We start from the raw sequence: 14,011 nt of genomic DNA, 5'->3' as shown, positions 1-14,011 counted from the left end.
CTCTGGAAGCGTGCAGACGTGAGGGAGCCTGGGTCTCCCTCACCTCCATCTTCTATCTGATGAGCGGGGAGAGAGACACCTCAAAGCTTGATGTGATTTTTTTCTTCCCAGCAATTAAGGGCCACTCTTTGATGGGGAACTCAGGAGGGATAAGAAAAGAAAACAGTCCAACATCCAAACTGTAATTAAGCAGTGCCAAAAACAACAAAAACACAGCCAAAAGAACATCAACAACAGTCTGCGATTAAAAGTGTTTATGCATGTTTGTTTTTTTTCAGTTTGTTTTCTGTCAGTGTTTTGCCATGAGTTCAACACGAGGACCTGCTTTCCTCTTCTCCCTCAACAGACATGTGACACTCCTCTGTCTGACTGCCACTGTGCTCCTGTGTCAGGCCTGACTGACAGCTGGAGACCAGAGGAGACAGGGGGGAAGCACTGCACTCATCACTTACTTATACTCCCTACACACGCACACACACAGACACACACACACACACACACACACACACATACACACCGCCCTGTGACAAGCAACCGCTCCTCTTTCTAAACAGCGATAATGGCTCTGCAGCAAGACTCAAAAAAGATCCATGCAGGCATATACTCACAAACACACACATGGAATGCATGCAGACATAAACACACACACACACATATCACTAACAGGCACGCACAAACACTGAACAGCAGACACACATTTCACACCCGGGGAATACAAATTAACCTGAGGTGCCATCAGCAATTAAGCCTAATTTCAATAACGTTGAACATTCCGTATTCGTGCACGTCCCCATTAGCGTAATCAAGCGACAACAAATATTTCCCTGCATGATAATGGCCACCAGCACAGCAAACACAAAAAATCCTGATTCAATTTGGTAGTCTCCCACCTTAAGACATGTGAATCCACCGCCCCCGCCCCCCCGCCCCCCGCCCCCCGCCCCCCTGGCTCACTATAGGTGGGGAAATCTGATCATGCATATTCAGCTAACCCCTCTGCCCCCCTCCAAAGACTAACCCTATCTGTTAATGAAGGAATGGCACCTTTTGGAGAATATAAATATTCAGCAGTCTTCCAGACGTCAATCCACATTGGGGCTAATTGTGGCAGAGTGGCTCTATACATCAAGGTATGAATGTATACATTAGTGGCTGTCTTAGGTCAGCCTTCCGTACACACACACACACACCTTTCCCTTGTTGTAACAACTAAGTGCTCCAGTGGTCCCGTAAAGGGATGGTGAAAGATTCAACGTGGCTCCTCACACCATTCCACCACGTTGCAGTCTTGCAACCATTTAGCCGGCTGAGTTGGCAATCTGGCAACGAGAGCGCCGCAACATAATAACCAGCCCCGATAAGTGCAATGTGTAAATGTAAATGAAATGCCAGGTACCAAGACAAAATGGGGTCGTTTGATGGGCGCTTATCCAACGAGGGGCAAAGCAGACCCGATCATATAGGCATTGATGTCAATTACCCATCTGTCCATTAGCCTCTGCAGTGGTCTATTTTAGCTGCTGTCAGACAGTTCCATTTCACGTTGAGGAATGACCCGGGGCGGTATCTGGACCCAGCGCCCAGAGCTAAATGGCTGTAATGTACGCCAGAATATACATTGTGCTCTGGAGGCCTGGCCGCTGTCTGGGCTCTTAGACTGAAGCTGGGGACTCAGATGACAGTGTGACACCCACCCTGCACCCAGCCTCCATGTTACCCACCCTGCACCCAGCCTCCATGTTACCCACCCTGCACCCAGCCTCCATGTTACCCTCCCTGCACCCAGCCTCCATGTTACCCTCCCTGCACCCAGCCTCCATGTTACCCACCCTGCACCCAGCCTCCATGTTACCCACCCTGCACCCAGCCTCCATGTTACCCTCCCTGCACCCAGCCTCCATGTTACCCTCCCTGCACCCAGCCTCCATGTTACCCACCCTGCACCCAGCCTCCATGTTACCCTCCCTGCACCCAGCCTCCATGTTACCCACCCTGCACCCAGCCTCCATGTTACCCACCCTGCACCCAGCCTCCATGTTACCCACCCTGCACCCAGCCTCCATGTTACCCTCCCTGCCCCCAGCCTCCATGTTACCCTCCCTGCACCCAGCCTCCATGTTACCCACCCTGCACCCAGCCTCCATGTTACCCTCCCTGCACCCAGCCTCCATGTTACCCACCCTGCACCCAGCCTCCATGTTACCCACCCTGCACCCAGCCTCCATGTTACCCACCCTGCACCCAGCCTCCATGTTACCCACCCTGCACCCAGCCTCCATGTTACCCACCCTGCACCCAGCCTCCATGTTACCCACCCTGCACCCAGCCTCCATGTTACCCACCCTGCACCCAGCCTCCATGTTAACCACCCTGCACCCAGCCTCCATGTTACCCTCCCTGCACCCAGCCTCCATGTTACCCTCCCTGCACCCAGCCTCCATGTTACCCACCCTGCACCCAGCCTCCATGTTACCCTCCCTGCACCCAGCCTCCATGTTACCCACCCTGCACCCAGCCTCCATGTTACCCACCCTGCACCCAGCCTCCATGTTACCCACCCTGCACCCAGCCTCCATGTTACCCACCCTGCACCCAGCCTCCATGTTACCAACCCTGCACCCAGCCTCCATGTTACCCACCCTGCACCCAGCCTCCATGTTACCCTCCCTGCACCCAGCCTCCATGTTACCCACCCTGCACCCAGCCTCCATGTTACCCACCCTGCACCCAGCCTCCATGTTACCCACCCTGCACCCAGCCTCCATGTTAACCACCCTGCACCCAGCCTCCATGTTAACCACCCTGCACCCAGCCTCCATGTTACCCACCCTGCACCCAGCCTCCATGTTACCCACCCTGCACCCAGCCTCCATGTTACCCACCCTGCACCCAGTCTCCATGTTAACCACCCTGCACCCAGCCTCAACTGTACAGCCTCTTGTCCCCTCCCTGCTGATCCAGTAGGGTTCGGCAGGTGAGTTTAACAGTCTACGGTGACAGAAGCTCCACACTGCTGTCTTAATACCCATACGAAACATACTCATGCTTTATGTTCACATTTTTTTGTTGCTTTTTGAGATTGTAGGTAGGGAGCCATCATTTCGGGCTGTTTGTATAAAGCTGCTTGGATGACAGCATATGCTATGTGTGCGTGTGTGAGTATACACACACACACACACACACACACACACACAGTGCAATCTGCTCTCGGACAGACTGCAGAGATAAAGCTCAGCTCTGACCTATCCCTGGGAGCATGATATATGGGTCCATATGGAGAGCACCTCTAGCTCCACACATACAGGCCCTGGCTATCATTTATATTTGATACAGTCTGTGTTATTCATGTGGCACACACACAAAAGTAGATATATGAGTTTCCCAAGTAACCTTGCAATGTGAGGGTTGGTGTTTAGTCTTAAACATGGTGAAGATTGGTGTAGGGTTAGGGTTGGTTCGGGCTGAGTGTTGTGATAGTGTATAGTCGTGTGCAGGTGTGAATGAGGGTTACACTAGATTTGCATTTGTGTACGTGTGTGTGTGTGTGTGTGAGTGAGTGTACAAGCATGTGCTATAAGCGGAGCCCATCTCTGGAGCCTCCTCTGCAAGGGGCAGAGAGAGTGGGAGAGACAGATGGAGGAGAGACAAGTTCAAGTTGAAGAGAGAGAAGGACAGAGAGCAAAGAAGTTCACCTGGATGACTAAAACTAGTAGAGGGAAAGTGAACGTGGCAAACAGAGAAGAGAAAAGAAGAAAAAAAGATAAAAGAAAAATAGGCAGGAACCAAAAAGCAACAACCATCCCTCCTTCCCTCCATCCCTCCATCTCTCACTCGTACACCCGAGGCCCCCTGTCACATAACTCCCGAGGGGGGTACTTATTTACCCCTGGTCTGGATGGATGACCCTCCACTCCCCTCACTCAGTTACCACACCCCCCTCCTCCAAAACCGACCTGAGCTCTGCGCTCATCTGTTTCTCATTGGACTGTAAACCTGACCAGACAAGAGGCAAGGCTTCAGAGCACAGTGGACATTTGTCAAACGCCAAGAAGAGTTTCTGCAGAAGAGAAAAGGTCACAGTGTATTTCTGTCTGTGAGATTCAGACTGGGGCACTGAGTTTGGCCCGAAAGAAGAGGGAAAGAAGAGAAAGAAGCAGAGACAAAGAGACGGTGTTGAAGAAATTAAATGGGCTATGCACAGTGTCAAGCCCAAGGGTTTATAGAAAGGCATGATAGGCATTTACATCCATATCATGATAGACGGTTTCTTTCATACATACCCTGCGAGGTTAAAAAACAGTATTCAGTGTATTTCTGTGCACGGTTTAAACTGGCCTCCACTGGTACCTTTATGTTCTGGGAGTCAGTGACAAACCGCATTGTTCCTAACTGTAAGCACCATTTGAAGAGAGACAGACAGAGACACAGAGCGAGGGAGAGATAGAGAGGGAGAGAGAAAGAGAGAGAGAGTGAGCGAGGGAGAGATACACAGACGGATGGAGATGGAGAGAGGGAGAAAGAGAGAGGGGGCAGAGAGGGAGAGATTCACAGAGAGAGAGAGAGAGAGAGAGAGAGAGAGAGAGAGAGAGAGAGAGAGAGAGAGAGAGAGACAGACAGACAGACAGACAGACAGACAGACAGACAGACAGAGAGAGAGAGAGAGAGAGAGAGAGAGAGAGAGAGAGAGAGAGAGAGACACACATACAGACTTCCATTAAAAAGGGTTGTTTGACTAACAGATAGAACAGCTCGATCCCGTCTCTCCAGGGGGAGGGTGTCCACATGTGGACTGTTGGTAGGGGGAAACCTCTGCTAGCCTAACCACACAGACATGTTCTCAACACAACATACGCCTTGTTCACACAGGTCAGCTGAGAAATGAAACAAGCAAATACACACAAACACTCATACCTTGACTCAGTGATGTTCATCCCAGCTCAAAGGCTTGTTTGGAGAATACAAATCAGCGAGAGTCAATAAGAGAGACTTCATAAGCTCTGGACACAAACAAAAGGGAGGCTGGCGAGAGAGAGAGATGGAGAAAAAGAAAGAGTGGTGCTGTACCGGTCCATTAATAATGAAGAAGACTAAGAGTGGTGACACCCGTTTGTAAAAAGGTCACATTTTACACTTTGCGGCAGAGGCGGACATCAAAAACATGGGGTGTGTGTGCATCTGTGCACGTACGTGCGTGTGCGCGCGTGTTTCGGGGAATGTTCAAAACAGCACGTAAACACCCAGTGTTTTCTTTCTCCGACAAACTGCAGGAGAGCGAACACAAATCTGAATACAAAACAGAATACATTACCGTACAGTAGCTGTGACAGAGATTACCGGGATAAGAAAGAGGACTTAGGCTGTTGATTATGCATTTTTGGTGTATGAATACAACTCACAGCTATCTGGGTCCCATGATGACTGCACGCGTCTGCTCCCCGGTTGATGTTAGTATGTGGGATGTGAAACTCGACATGTAGAGACACCGGAATACCCAGCCTACTGAGGGACAGACACAGTCTTCTTGGTCTCTAGCTGGCATTGTTTTGACATCAAACACACGCTAATCTCAGCCCAGGAGATTTGAATGTTTCATATCCACAACTATATAGTGTCACATGCATAATGTTGAAAGGATCTTTTGGAGACACAACCTAACTCTAGCAATCGCTCAATGGTTTAGGCTGACTGCCTATTAATCTGAGACACTTTCTGCCAAACCATTATGCTCTTGTACTGATGTAGCACTCTGTTCTTGGTTATCTAAAATGGTTGAGTGTGTTAGTAGTACGTACTTTATTGATCCCTTAGGGGAAATGGTTCCCACAAAAGTTAGTTATATATGACTGCATCCAGTAGCTGGATGTATGGACCCACTTTGGAGGAGTGCTAGTTTTGAGCTTATCGAGTTAGGGGTAGTGTAAATCCCTGGGTTGTGTCCGATCGAAAGAGACAGTGTCCCAGGCAGCGTAAATGAGCCAAGCGATGCGCACCTATGGAAAGAGAGCTTGATGGAAATGGAGAACGGACGCTATTAGGACGCAGGCAGGTACGCGCCTCTTATCTGTTCCAAACAACACGGCCGCTCCCAACAATAGGCTGGTTGGAGGGGGGGGGGGGAGGGGGGGGGATAGAGGGACGCCGTCGTTTGAAGAATGCAATCAGAAATGTTTAGGTGCCTGTGACAGCCGCGCCGCCCCTACACCTCCTGCTGTACAAACACACAAACAGAGTCTTTCTTCCGAGTGGCGGGAGATGACTGCAGAGCAAGGAGGAGAAGGAGGACCCCCCCTCCCTCCCTCCCCAACCACCACGCCCAACCTCCCCACCCCCCTGATAAGACACCCCGCGCTTTGTGGAGATCACAATTATTGGCACCCATGTGTGAAAATATGATGTTTGTCGAGAGCTGCTACAAGTATCTCGGGTAATAAGTTGGCGTCTGAAAATAGGAGAGGCGCCGCGCTGTTCCGACCGGGCAAAGTTGTCTTAGAACACGCAGCACAAGACGCAGAGAGAGAGACGTGAGAGGGTTTTTTTTAGCTGCAAACAACAACTGTAGTCAAACTCTTTAAAGTGGATCGCCGGCTTCCATGACGGTTGTTATTGTTATTCATCTGCATGTTACCCAGCATGGCTTGTGATTAAGAATAAATGTATTTTGTGCTGGGCTCTGTTTGTTCACATGTACTGTAACCTTGGCAGGCGTGAGCGGGTGTGTTTTATTGCATGATAAGAAACAAGAAGCATCCTCATTAGAAAAGGCAAGAATCCAAAAGGAATCCTGTGGCTTTGTATAGAAACCTGCACAACGGATTACAATTCACACAGGCCTCTGACAACCTATGGCTTGAACAACAGAACTGAACCTGCAACCTCACAATCTGGCTGACTGGCCCAACTGCTAAGAATGCGTTGACAGAAGCTCACACGCAGTTATATGAGACTGTGCGGCTGTGGGGACAGTGATGTTGAGGGGGTGGCTTTGTGACATCATCATCATGGTGGTGGTGAGGAATCATCATCATGTGATGACATCATCATCATCCCTCTGAGGGAAGGGAGATGATAACGGGCTCTTTGCAGACCTCAACCAGGGAGGACAAATTTCACGCTAGGTTAATGGTGGCCGATTGTATGCCACTTTTGATTACAGTCATTTTCACCCCCCAAAAAAGACCAACTATCTCAATGTTTTGACAGGTTTTTAAAGCTAACCATGCATCGACTTCAATATCTGTACTTCTGGGAGTGAGTTTGGTTTGCAGCCCTCCAGGCCGAGGCACATGATTGATATCAAATTAGCTAGCTGCTTACGTTGAGGCTTGGGAAGATTGAATGTTTAGTATTCAATCAATATTTGGTGTACTGGTGCAATATGTTTGAAATGCAATTAACTACATGGTACTGGTAGAGGTATGTAAAGCGTTTCGGCATGAATAGACTTGATTCAGGTTGTCCAAGGCAATTATCTGGCTGGGGAGAGGCAGCAAACAGAATAGTGATGTGGTCCTGGGAGGAGGTGTCCTAGTCTACAGCTAGGATTACCTCCACATCCCCAATATCCATCACCACCAGGCATATTTACAGGCAGTCTTTGTGAGAAGTAGTTGTTCATTTGAAAATCATAATTATAAATCTCTCTCTCTCTCTCTCTCTCTCTCTCTCTCTCTCTCTCTCTCTCTCTCTCTCTCTCTCTCTCTCTCTCTCTCTCTCTCTCTCTACCTCTCTCTCTCTCTACATCTCTTTCTCTCTCTCTCTCTCTCTCTCTCTCTCTCTCTCTCTCTCTCTCTCTCTCTCTCTCTCTCTCTCTCTCTCTCTCTCTCTCTCTCTCTCTCTCTACCTCTCTCTCTCTCTCTCTCTCTCTCTACCTCTCTCTCTCTACCTCTTTCTCTCTGCTGCTTCTCACAGTGCTGTCGTCTTCCTGGCTCTTCTCCTCACACACATGCACAAACAGATGGGGATTTCCCTGAGAAATTTTAATCCAGCTATTTGGCAGAGGTTCAGTCCCTTTCTCAAACCTACTGGCACCATTTGGGCGCTGCATGACAGCCAACCTGAACGAGCACAGTAGGAGAAATATCCTCACGAAACACCACGATTGTTTGTTCATCTCACGGAAGCGATGTGATATAAGTGCCGATGTATCCTCTCAAAGGCCGGAAGAAACGCTTCGTAATGGAGCTCAAAGTACCACTTACATCTCCTTGTGACATGCTGACAAGACCAAGACCGACCAAGCACAGGAAAATGAGATGCTGAAAAACGAAGAAATCGACCCAGCGATGGGAAGAAGGACGTTATTGTGCTAACTGTCTGTCCAGGACGTGGACTAAACCAGCGAGGAAGGCTGGGCACCTTCTGTGGAGAGGTCCTGGTTACGGAGCGTCTAGTTATCTGTTGTTACACAGGCAGGCCTCCTTTATAACATGAGAGATAGGAGGAGGGGGGGGGGGCTGCTGGGCCGTAACCTCTCCGTCTAATCAAAGTCGCTCGCCGCCAACGCCGAGCAGCCGCACTAACGCGCTAACGCGATGTGCCTCTCGCCTGCCCACTGTCCCTCCAGCAATTACGGCTCTGACAGCCCCGCCTAGCCAGGCTCCGCGCTATAATTACCACTCGCCTATTTATCGAAGACGGGCGCGCAAGTGAGTGAGCCTGGTTGAACGTGTGTGTGTGTCTGTGTGTGTGTAGTGGCTAATTATGATCAAGTGCTATTCTGAAAGTGAACCTGATCTTCTAACGAGGGTTGTTTGTATAACATGGTGAGGAGATCCATCCCGAGTTCACTCTTCACAACGCCCCCCTCAGCAACAGGCGTTCGCTGATGTCACGGGTAAAATCCAACGTGCTCGCCTCTAGGGGGAGCTCAGGAGCGCGAGAGGGTCACCACGGCGCCCCCGGACAGAGTTGTGGGGCGCCTGGTTAGGGGGGAGAGGCGACGGTGGATGAGAGTGGCCCTCAGCCTGTCCCGCTGCCCTCTCTAGACGACACGCCAGATGGGTTGTGTGGATGAAGTAAGTGAGGCTGAAGCCTGAGTCATTGATCCCGCCCGTGATTTCCTGCCGTTAGCAGGCCTATCAGGAGCCGGCACGGCCGCGGAGACGGCGGCCTTATTGATCAGCGGAGACGGCTAACGAGGGTCGAGCCTGGCTCTCACACAAACGCTCTCCTAAACCCCCCCCCAGGTGATTGGAGCCAGCGATGAGATGATAAGATGGGCCAATGGCGGGAAGGGCTCCCTGGGTTCGAGACTCACGCCCCAGTCTGATCAGATCATACAAGGCCTGGTGGGGTGGTGGGCCGCCTGGCCGGAAGACTAACTTGTTATCGTCTGACTTAAACAACAGAGTGATTGATTTATGTAAAGATGGACTGATAACCCCCTTAGTTTAAAACCGAATCATCTTATGATCACTGTCGATGTGTGCAAGAATAAAAATGCAATGAACTCACTGCTCTTCTTGTTATGGAAATAATGAAAAGAATAATGGATGCCCTGTGCCAAGACACCTCGGACAGTAGACATAAAGTCAATGCTTATGAATTGTGCTCTCCATGTACACTGTACGAGTATTACATCAGCTACCATATCCCCCACAGTGTAGCGAGAATGTACATTCTCTCTGAGGACTGAATGATGATATCAAAGTGAGCTGTCTGTTCGCAATGTACATTACCCCTGAGATCTCAGCATTTCTACACTGGTTTTCATTTCACTGTCTCCCTCTGTTTAATCCTTCAGATGTCATTTTAATATCTTATTTCTCTGTAATAGGTCTACCAGCTTCAAAAATCAAAGTGCTGTTTGTTAATTTCATACATTATTGGCCACTGGCAGCATATCTGAGTGTATGGGGCTCTGAGTCATAGTGTTGTCAGGGAGCTGACGTCTCCAAAAGGAAAACAGGGGATTTTTGACTTGTGTGCAGTTTCCCGACGCTATTTTGGTTGGGGACCCTCTTGCGTACTCTGCATCACAACAACAAATGATTCCCATGCACATTTTGGAGAGGGGAGCTGTTTATCTCTGACTGGCTGTCAGAGTGCCTCTGAATCCAGCCATTGGCTCTTCTCATTAGAAAACAGCCTCGTGACACGCGACTCGGAGAATGTGTCCAAACACGGTTCCGCTCGGACCCCGTCACATGTGGTTTCTCCACACCACTACAAGATGAGTGGAAGCTAGTCCACAGCCACGGGAACGATTGACAAGGTCATTAAAGAAGCGCTATGCTAGGGCTGCAAACAACATTTTCTCTCCGGGAAGGGGGGCAAAATGCAGTCAGTGTATTCAGCCATACATGGGATATTACGCAGCAATTCCGTCTCAATTTCGCACAACGAATGGATCAGACATTTAGACTTGCATTACTCAGTCAAGCTGGTGAAGCGGGTAGGAACTGCAACGCAGAACCGCTTGTTTCCCAGGGACCGGTCTCAGGGGTGTGCAAGGTGGAGCTGCTACTGCAGGTAGTGTTTGCCCCCATTAAAAATCCCCAGCTGAAGCAAACGAGTTGGAACAACTTGGCGAGCCCCGCCGTTTCTCAGACTGCTCTAACTTCCCGGTTTGGTCAGGCTGTTAGGATAACTGAACAGCCACACTTTAAAAGGAAAGCCTGGAAATGTTATATAGTCACTAGCATGTGTCACATCGTTCGCACTTCGAACATAAACACGAGGATAAATGAGAGCAACATCGTCATCGTTTCTCTCTGTAGAACCGTGATGGAGTTGAACATGGGGGTTTAGAAGGAGGGAAGGTTGAGGCTGCGGTGCGTGTGGGGAGCGGGGAGCGCAAGTGGCATGTGCGTCTTCGGAGAGCAACACGTCCGACGTCATGTTTAAAGGTCCCTGTCAGAGGCCGCACTCAACACACACATTAGTCACACGACGCCTGCGCTCATCGCTCTCCCCCCCTGTCATCCCCAGTCGTCATGGCGGTGGTGCAGAAGAGAGATGCCACCCTGACCCATGTGAGTAAATGCCAGGATTAAAACCAGGCCTCCTCAGAGACAGATGCCGTCACGGTGACGACCCACAATGCCTCTGGGCGGAAGTCCACGGGGGCTGAAGGGAGGCATCAAACGTCACATGATCCCAAAACGCAACAAACATTCTGTAAAGGGAGGTGACTTGCAGCGTAACAGTATTAATTTGTATCATTCTGGGGAGGGGGAAATGTTGTTATCATTCCAATTCAAGTAATTAAAACATCACTCTGCATGCGCGCCAAGGAATTGCAGGATTTTTTTCCTCCTTATTTTTGCCTTGCACAGGGTCTCCAAAGTATCAGCACATTACAAACCAATTTCCCTATATCAGCTTATATTCATTTTTGATTCTGTGGCCATGCTGATGGGAGTTGGAACAAGGTCTCAGTACACAGGAATCTAAATAACGTTATGACGCCTGCCGCAGACCTCATTTATAATCCAATGCCTCGGCTGAATTCGATTATGATTTTTTTCGACTCTTTATTCAGGGGAAATAAGGGAAATGGAGATTACAAAAAAACGACATCAACATACATTTGCTGTTTGGTTGCAGTGGCTCCACCACAATGCCTGCAAACGCACAAAAGGTAGCAGAGGAAAAGTTAATTATATACGCTTGCTTCTATTCTAAGATGGAAACCAAATGTCCCCACTACACTCTGGAAACTTATACTGTAGATAATGAAGTCTAACCGTGTAGTCGGGCTTCGAGTTCGCACCTAGCTAATTGTGCAGATTACGTAACAAGGGGAATACGACTTGAAAGTCCTGAAGTTAACCGGGTGAAATGAGATGATTCTCGATCTTCTCGGGAAGTGTGACACTTCAGTCCAGGGAAAAAAGCTTTAACAGTAGAAATCAATGTATTCTGCTGTCAACGTAGTCTTGTGATCACAGACACCTGCCTTAATCACCAGCACCAGGCCCCAACGTTGCATACCAACTCAACACAGTTGCATCATGATAGCCTGGACAGCATTTCAACCCCACCCCCAAAAAAAGTAGTAGATAGAAAAATTATTGTGTATTACAAAAGAAGTCAAAGAATCGCTTGCGCTGAAACACTTCTTTGAAACTTTGGGTGGAACTTATTTGTCATGTCAAAGTGTCACCGGCTCAATGTCAGTGTGGTGATTTGGGGACGGTGGCCCCGTGCTGAGCACAGACACCTTGGAACATCTGGGGGATCCCTCGGCGCAGGTTTGGCAGCCGAGCCGGGAGGAGGTGGCGGTCCTGAGTGACACACAGATGCAGTGGGCCCTCTCCACCCCGGGCCACGGTGGAGGGGGAACTCATTAATCAGCGGACCTTTCCGGGGAGAGGGCACGACGGACGCCAACTGCTGTCTGCTCCTGCTTCCGGTGATCCACAAGCACTCACACATTTGGTTTCACACATGCACACACACGCACAGACGCACAAGCGCACACGCACCGACCCTCTCTTCCAGGTAAAAAGAAAAACGTGAACTCTCTCAAGCTCTAAATAACCTCTGTGTGTGTGCATGTGAGGGTGTGTGTGCATGCAGGCGTGTGTTTGTCTGTTCCAATCTGTTTACTTGTTCTATGCTTCTCAACTTCACAAACCGTAGTAATAACTATGGAATCCATTCCCTCCAGGTTAAAGGAGAGCTTCTGTCTATTCCGCCTGAGGAACTACAAACAGTATATCATTGTTCCTGAGCCACACAGGGGAGATGGAAAAATCTAATGGTTACCTGTCACCTTGTCTTGGGTAAAGGGGATTTAATTACTTATCAAACAGCCTTCAATGTCAACAGACTAAATCGGTTTCATAAATGTGCAAGTAACCATTTTTGACTTCTTCCACTTCCCAAGGGGAGAAAAATCAATTTTAATCTAAAGTCCTCAATTCGTTCCATATGTATGTTCCAGTGCAGTGTACTGCACATCATCTTGGGTAATAAATATGGCTGTCAAGCAGAAGAAAAAAATATAATTGAAGTTGTTGTTTGCCATTGCTTAGTGACGCACTTTTTGGCTGTGCTGAGCCAGAGTCGTGTTATATTGTATTGTCAACATTCCTAATGAGTTTGTCTTCTAATTGAGACCGGAGGGGAGGATGGAGGACCCTACTGTGTTATACATCACCCCCATTACAGCCTCATGCCATTTACATTTTCTGGTTGTCAAAATACCCACAATTACCAGCGGCTGCCTTCCTCTCAGCCTCCCAGAGAGCGCCCCACTTGAACAGCACTTGTTTTATATATAGTAATGTTATGCGAAATACGTGAACGCTAATAGCATTTTTTCCCTGTCTTTGTATGACTCCGAGGTTGCTTTTCTTAATTCAACTCAGATTGCATTTCCCGACCCCTAATCCCGTGGGTGGGAGGTAAAGGGGGCGGGGAGGGGGGGGCGGGGGGGGGGGGGGGGGCGGGGGGGGGGGCATTTCAAAGCCAGTTAAAGTATGTATGTATTAATAGAGCATATGAATTTATTTATTTCAGTCTAAATGCTAAAGGGTCTGACTCTCTTTTCAAAGGCTGTCGGACTTTCTTGGCAGAAAAATCCCAACAAATTAGCCAGACTGACAGGCTCCTCTGGAATACAGGGAGAAACTCATTTGCGGCCCGCGTCTGGTGACTAATCTATTTATCACACTTTAGTAGACGTGACGTTAACTTGACCGAATCGCTCAGGCCCGACGTGTCAAAAAAACACTGGTCGCTGGACGTTACATATTGAATCGGGGGGTGTTACAGAAACCTTTTTGCATTTTTATTTCCCCCCCTTGTGATGGAACGTCAGGCATGTTTATACATGAAATACCCAGAGAATATTTGCTCTGAAGGGTTTCCTCCATGAATCACAATAGGCTTCTTAGGGAGAGGGGAAAAAAGAGGGAGGGAGAAGAGAGCGAGAAGAGAGAGAAGAGAGGAGAGAGAGAAGACAGGATGAGAGAAGAGAGGATGGACAAATCTGCTTACTTTGGAGCTTATTGAGCAGAATGAGTCATGCACATAGAAGAAACGTGACTGCAAAGCAAAAGGT

The sequence above is a fragment of the Osmerus eperlanus genome, chromosome 23 (assembly GCF_963692335.1).
Source record: "Osmerus eperlanus chromosome 23, fOsmEpe2.1, whole genome shotgun sequence".
In the NCBI taxonomy this organism is placed as follows: Eukaryota; Metazoa; Chordata; class Actinopteri; order Osmeriformes; family Osmeridae; genus Osmerus; species Osmerus eperlanus.
Note: the sequence above shows the minus strand (reverse complement) of the source record.